A 6,000-nucleotide genomic window follows, 5' to 3' on the forward strand; every position below is an offset into this window, starting at 1 on the left:
AGGGGGCCGGAGAAATAGCATGGAGGTAAGGCATTTGCCTTTCATGCAGAAGGTCATCGGTTCAAATCCCGGTGTCCCATATGGTTCCCTGTGCCTGCCAGGAGCAATTTCTGAGCATGGAGCCAGGAATAATCCCTGAGCACTGCTGGGTGTGACCCAAAAACCAAAAAAAAAAAAAAAAAAAGAGATAGGCTCTTAGATCAATGGAAGAATCTTAAATATTCCGAGACTGCAATTAATCAGTATTAATAACAATAATGTTAATAATTAATATTCAGATACAAGCAATTAATCTTTGATATAGGGACAAGAAACACAAAGAGGAAAGCCTCTTCAACAAGTGGTGTTGGTTGCCTTGCAAGCAGCCGATCCAGGACCTAAGGTGGTTGGTTCGAATCCCGGTGTCCCATATGGTTCCCCGTGCCTGCTAGGAGCTAGTTCTGAGCAAACAGCCAGGAGTAACCCCTGAGCACCGCTGGGTGTGGCCCAAAACCAAAAAAAAAAACAAAACAAAACAAAAAAAAACAAGTGGTGTTGGTAAAACTGGTCAAATATATGCAAAAAAGTTAACTCACACCTTCTCCAATGCCATGTACAAAAGTCAAATTAAAATGGATTAAATACTTTGATATAAGACCTGAAACCATAAGGCATATAGAGGAAAATGTAGGCAGAACATTCCATAACATTTAAGCTAAAGGCATCTTCAAGAATGAAACACTGGGCCAGAGAGATAACATGGAGGTAAGGCATTTACCTTACATGCAGGACAGTGGTTCAAATCCCGGCATCCCATATGGTCCCCCGAGCCTGCCAGGGGCGATTTCTGAGCGTAGAGCCAGGAGGAACCCCTGAGAGGTACTGGTGTGACTCAAAAAAACAAAAACAAAAAAAACCACTACTGGACAGGCAAGTGGAAGCAAAAGAGAAACAAATGGGACTACATTAAACTAAAAAGTTTCTACACTGCAATGAAAATGGTGAAAGGATACAAAGACTGCCCATGGAATGGGAGAAACTATTCATCCTATACCATTTGATAAGGGGTTCATATCTACAATATATGAAAAAATCATGCAACCCTATTCAAAAATGGGGAGAAGTGAACAGACATTTCATCAAAGAAGAAATTCATATGGCCAAAAGACACATTAAAAAATGCTCCACATTATTAATCATCAGGAATATGCAAATCTAAACAACGAAATAACAAATGACACCACAGAAACTGGCACACATCACAAAGAACTAGAACAACCAGAGCTGGCGCAGATGCGGGGAGAAGGACTCTCATTCACTGCTGGTGAGAATGTAGACTGGTCCAGGCTTTTTGGAAAACAATATGGAAAGTCCTCAAAAAATATAAATTATAAATTGAGGGCCGGAGTGATAGCACAGCAGTAAGGCATTTGTTATGCATGTGGCCAACACAGGACAGACCCCGTTTCGAATCCTGGCATCCTCTATGGTCCCCCGAGCCTGCCAGGAGTAACTCCTGAGCACCACCAGGTGTGACTCAAAAGCAAAAACAAGGGCCTGAGAGATAGCATGGAGGTAAGGCGTTTGCCTTGCATGTGGAAGAACAGTGGTTCGAATCCTGGCATCCCATATAATCCCTTGAGCCTGCCAGGAGCGATTTCTGAGCGTAGAGCCAGGAGGGACCCCTGAGCACTGCCGGGTGTGACCCAAACCCCCCCAAAAGAAAGGCAAAAACAAAGAAAAACTATAAATTGAGCTTCCATCTGATCCAGAAATATCACTCCTAAGAATTTAATCTAAGAGCCTCAAAACACAATGTAGTAAAGCTCTCTGCATTTTTATATTCATTGCAGCACTATTCACAATAGCCAGAATCTGGAAACAACCCAAGTACCCCAGAACAGATGAGTGGATAAAGAAGATATGGCACAATGAAATACTTTGCAGTTTTAGGAAAAATGAAGCCATGAAATTTGCTCATAAATGGGTAGATATGGAGAGTATTATGCAGAGCAAAATGTGTTAGGAGAAGAATAGACATAGAATACTCACACCCAGTTGTGAGATATGAAAAATGATAAGGGCTGGAGTGATAGCAGTGTTGTAGGGCATTTGCCTTGCATGCAGCCAACAGGCCTGGGTTTGACACACCACCCCCCCCCCCGCTTCCCATGTGGTCACCAAGCCTGCCAGGAGTGATTTCTGAGCACAGAGCCAGGAGTAACCTCTGAACGCTGCGGTGTATGGCCAAAAACCAAAAATAAATAAATAAAAATAAAAATGATAGTATAGGATTGATAATCAGACAGAAATAGAGATGAGAGTCAGGAGGACCAATGGACCACTGAAGGACCAATGGAGGAAGCTTGCCATAAAGAGCAGGAGAGTGCAGTTAGGACAGAGAAGGGACCACTATGGCAATGACAGTTGGGAAAGATCACTCTGGACAAGAAATGGGTGGTGAAAGAAAATAAATATATGCATAATACACCTTCAGCAAGAATACTGCAAACCACAGTATCTAAAAGGGAAAAAAGTAAGAGAGAGAAAGAGAGAAATTAAAAAATTGTCTGCCCCAGGAGCAGGGAGCAGGGAGGCAGGAGTGCAGGCGAGAGGGAAATTAGGGACATGGATGACAGGAAATGTGCACTGGTGAAGATTATTCTACATCATATGACTGAAACTCAAACATAAACAACTTTGCAATTGTGGGAAAAAAAACAATTGTGGGGCCGGGCGGTGGCGCTGGAGGTAAGGTGCCTGCCTTACCTGCGCTAGCCTAGGAGACGGACCGCGGTTCGATCCCCCGGCGTCCCATATGGTCCCCCAAGCCAGGAGCGACTTCTGAGCGCATAGCCAGGAGTAACCCCTGAGCGTTACCGGGTGTGGCCCAAAAACCAAAAAAAAAAAAAAAAAAAAAAAAAAAAAAAAAATTGTATTATGAGCAAGTTTGTAACCATGGTGTTTAAATAAAGTAAATCAATAAATAAAAAGACGGTGTACATGGAATGTCTTTCTTTTGGTTACATAACTACAAGTTATAATTGGGTCTTGTCCTCTCCCTAGCTTACCCAGGTAAGATGGGACCGGCTGCACCCACTTCTCTTCCCTGCAAGGAGTGGAAGCACCCTTCCTTCATAACCTACCCAGCTGTGGGGCTTCTGTCCATGAGATTGCCCTTCTATTTTTTGTTAATATTTTAATGTGGGTCTACTTTGCACATCCAGAACTCTAAATTATGTCGAACACCATTTTTTATTTTAGATCACCTCAGCAGTATTCGGGGCTTGGTCCTGACTCGGCACTCAAGGGAACACTGAAGGTGGTTCTACTGTGCTATCACTCTGGCCCCTGAGAATTAACTTTACCTACACTAAGAGAGTGGGACGATTGTGAAAAATGTATACCTTTTCTTCAAAAGGGATTCAGTTTTTCCAATCCCTTTTGGTGAAAGGTTTTTATTTCCCCACTGTTTTTCAGAGCCACGTTCATCATGTGTCATGTTGGCAGAGACTGTTTTCCTACCTATGATGGCTTTGCTTATTCTTACACAGAACTGTGCCATTTGTGCCTTCCAGACTCAATATTGTGATCTTCAGGGCAAGTCCCCCCACACTCTTATTTTCAAAGTGTTTTGATTAGTGTTGTGTGAAATTACCCCACACAGCATATTTCCGACCCCAGGTGGACAGGTCCGAAAAGGACTTGGTCCCCAAGCCAGGAGTGATTTCTGAGCACATATCCAGGAGTAACCCCTGAGCATCACCAGGTGTGGCCCAAAAACCAAAAAAAAAAAAAAATAAAAATAAAAATAAATAAAAAATTAAATAAACCGGGCCCAGAGAGATAGCACAGCGGCGTTTGCCTTGCAAGCAGCCGATCCAGGACCAAAGGTGGTTGGTTCGAATCCCGGTGTCCCATATGGTCCCCCGTGCCTGCCAGGAGCTATTTCTGAGCAGACAGCCAGGAGTAACCCCTGAGCACTGCTGGGTGTGGCCCAGAAAAAAAAATTAAATAAACCAAGCCAGTTTAGGAAAGAATCATGAGTCGCTTGGCTTCTTGCCTCATGATCTCCCCAAGCCAAACTGACTTGTCTTTATTCTCCCAGTAGAAATTCAGCCAGGCCAGGGATGGTTGAGTGAAATCCAGGTGGACTTTTACATATCAAAGGGATAGGTGAAAAGGAAGAGGAAATTGGGAGAATGCCTTTGTCTGGGGTAAAGGCAGGGTGTCATCTGACAGTATTACATGACCAGACACAGCCATTAAGAGCATTTTTGTTATCAGATTTGAAACTATATAAAGCATATAAAACAACATGTAGGTGAAACTGTCAATGACATTGAGACTAAAGGCATCTTCAAGGAGGAAACAGCACTCTCCAAACAAGTGAAAGCAGAGATAAACAGATGGGAATATATTAAACTGAGAAGCTTCTGCACCTCAAAGGAAATAGTGACAATGATACAAAGGACACCCACAGAATGGGAGAAACTATTCACCCAATACCCATCAGACAAGGGGCTAATAGCAAAAAAATATCAGGTACTGACAGAATTTAACAAGAAAAACATCTAACCCCATCAAAAAATGGGGAGAAGAAATGAACAGACACTTCCTCAAAAAAGAAATATAAATAGCCAAAAGGCACATGAAAAGAAAGAGCATTTTTGTAACTCTTTTTTTTTTTTGGGCCACAGCCGTTTGATACTCAGGGGTTACTCCTGGCTAAGCGCTCAGAAATTGCCCCTGGCTTGGGGGGACCATATGGGTTGCCAGGGATCGAACAGTGGTCCTTCCTTGGCTAGCGCTTGCAAGGCAGACACCTTGCCTCTAGCGCCACCTCGCCAACCCCGAAAGAGCAATTTTGTACAAATAGTTTTATGTTAAACACAGAAAATGTTGTTGTGACAATGTTCTGAACAGCTATTCCAGTGGTTCCAAGTTTATAGATGGTCACGTCATTCAGACATTATAGTCTCTAGTCACTGGAGACTGATAAACATCGACATGTGCTTAGTCTGATCTGTACTGTGCTCAGTGTCAGAGACAATATTTCCGAGATTTATCACATACAAGGTCAGCTATTGGGGCTGGGGAATAGTACAGAAGTTAGGGTCTGTGTTTTCCAAGCACAAACCTACATTTGATACCCGACACAAACTTGGTCCCCCGAGCATTCCCAAGTCTAGCCCTAGCCTAGAGGCACTGAAAACTGTTGGGGACTCCTTGATGAATTTCATAAACAGGTACCACAGCACTCAGGCAGCATTGGCCATGACCTGGATGAACAGCAGTCACCAGAAGTGCTTTCAGGGCCACTTGAGCCCTGGTTTTGGAGGCACAAAAAGAAGAGCTGCAGAGTGGAGCAGGTGAGGCGCTTGCTATGCATGCAACTCAGTTGACCTGAGTTCAATTCTCAGGTGTTGAACCAGCAGGAGTGATCCCTGAGCACAGAGCCAGGATTAAACTCTGAGCAATGTGGGTGTTGCCCTAAAGCAAACAAACAGAAAAAGAACACAAGTTATTATTATGCTGTTTCATATTGACCTGGTCGTTTAAATAGATTGGGTTAAATGAAATATATGTGTGTGTGTGAGTGTGTGTATATATATATCTATATATCTATATATGCATACACATTTGGAGGGTGTTTGGGCCACAACTGGTGATACTCAAAGCTTACTCTTGGGGTGCACACAAGGCAAGTGCTCTACCTGCTGAAATCTTGCTACGGCTCTGAGAAGCCACTTCGAAATTCCCACTGCATGAGATTATTCAGGGATATTTGTGCATACAGGTAAGTGTTTCCATGCTGGTTTGTAGGCAGCCATAGTTGCCATGTTATGAAAGTTCTCTCTTATTCTGAGTTTGTTAAAAGTTTTCCAGGGGCCGGGCGGTGGCACAAGAGGTAAGGTTCCTGCCTTGCCTGCGCTAGCCTTGGACGGACCACAGTTCGATCCCCCGGCGTCCCATATGGTCCCCCAAGCCAGGAGCAACTTCTGAGCGCATAGCCAGGAG

The sequence above is a fragment of the Suncus etruscus genome, chromosome 19, assembly GCF_024139225.1.
Source record: "Suncus etruscus isolate mSunEtr1 chromosome 19, mSunEtr1.pri.cur, whole genome shotgun sequence".
Classification (NCBI taxonomy): domain Eukaryota; kingdom Metazoa; phylum Chordata; class Mammalia; order Eulipotyphla; family Soricidae; genus Suncus; species Suncus etruscus.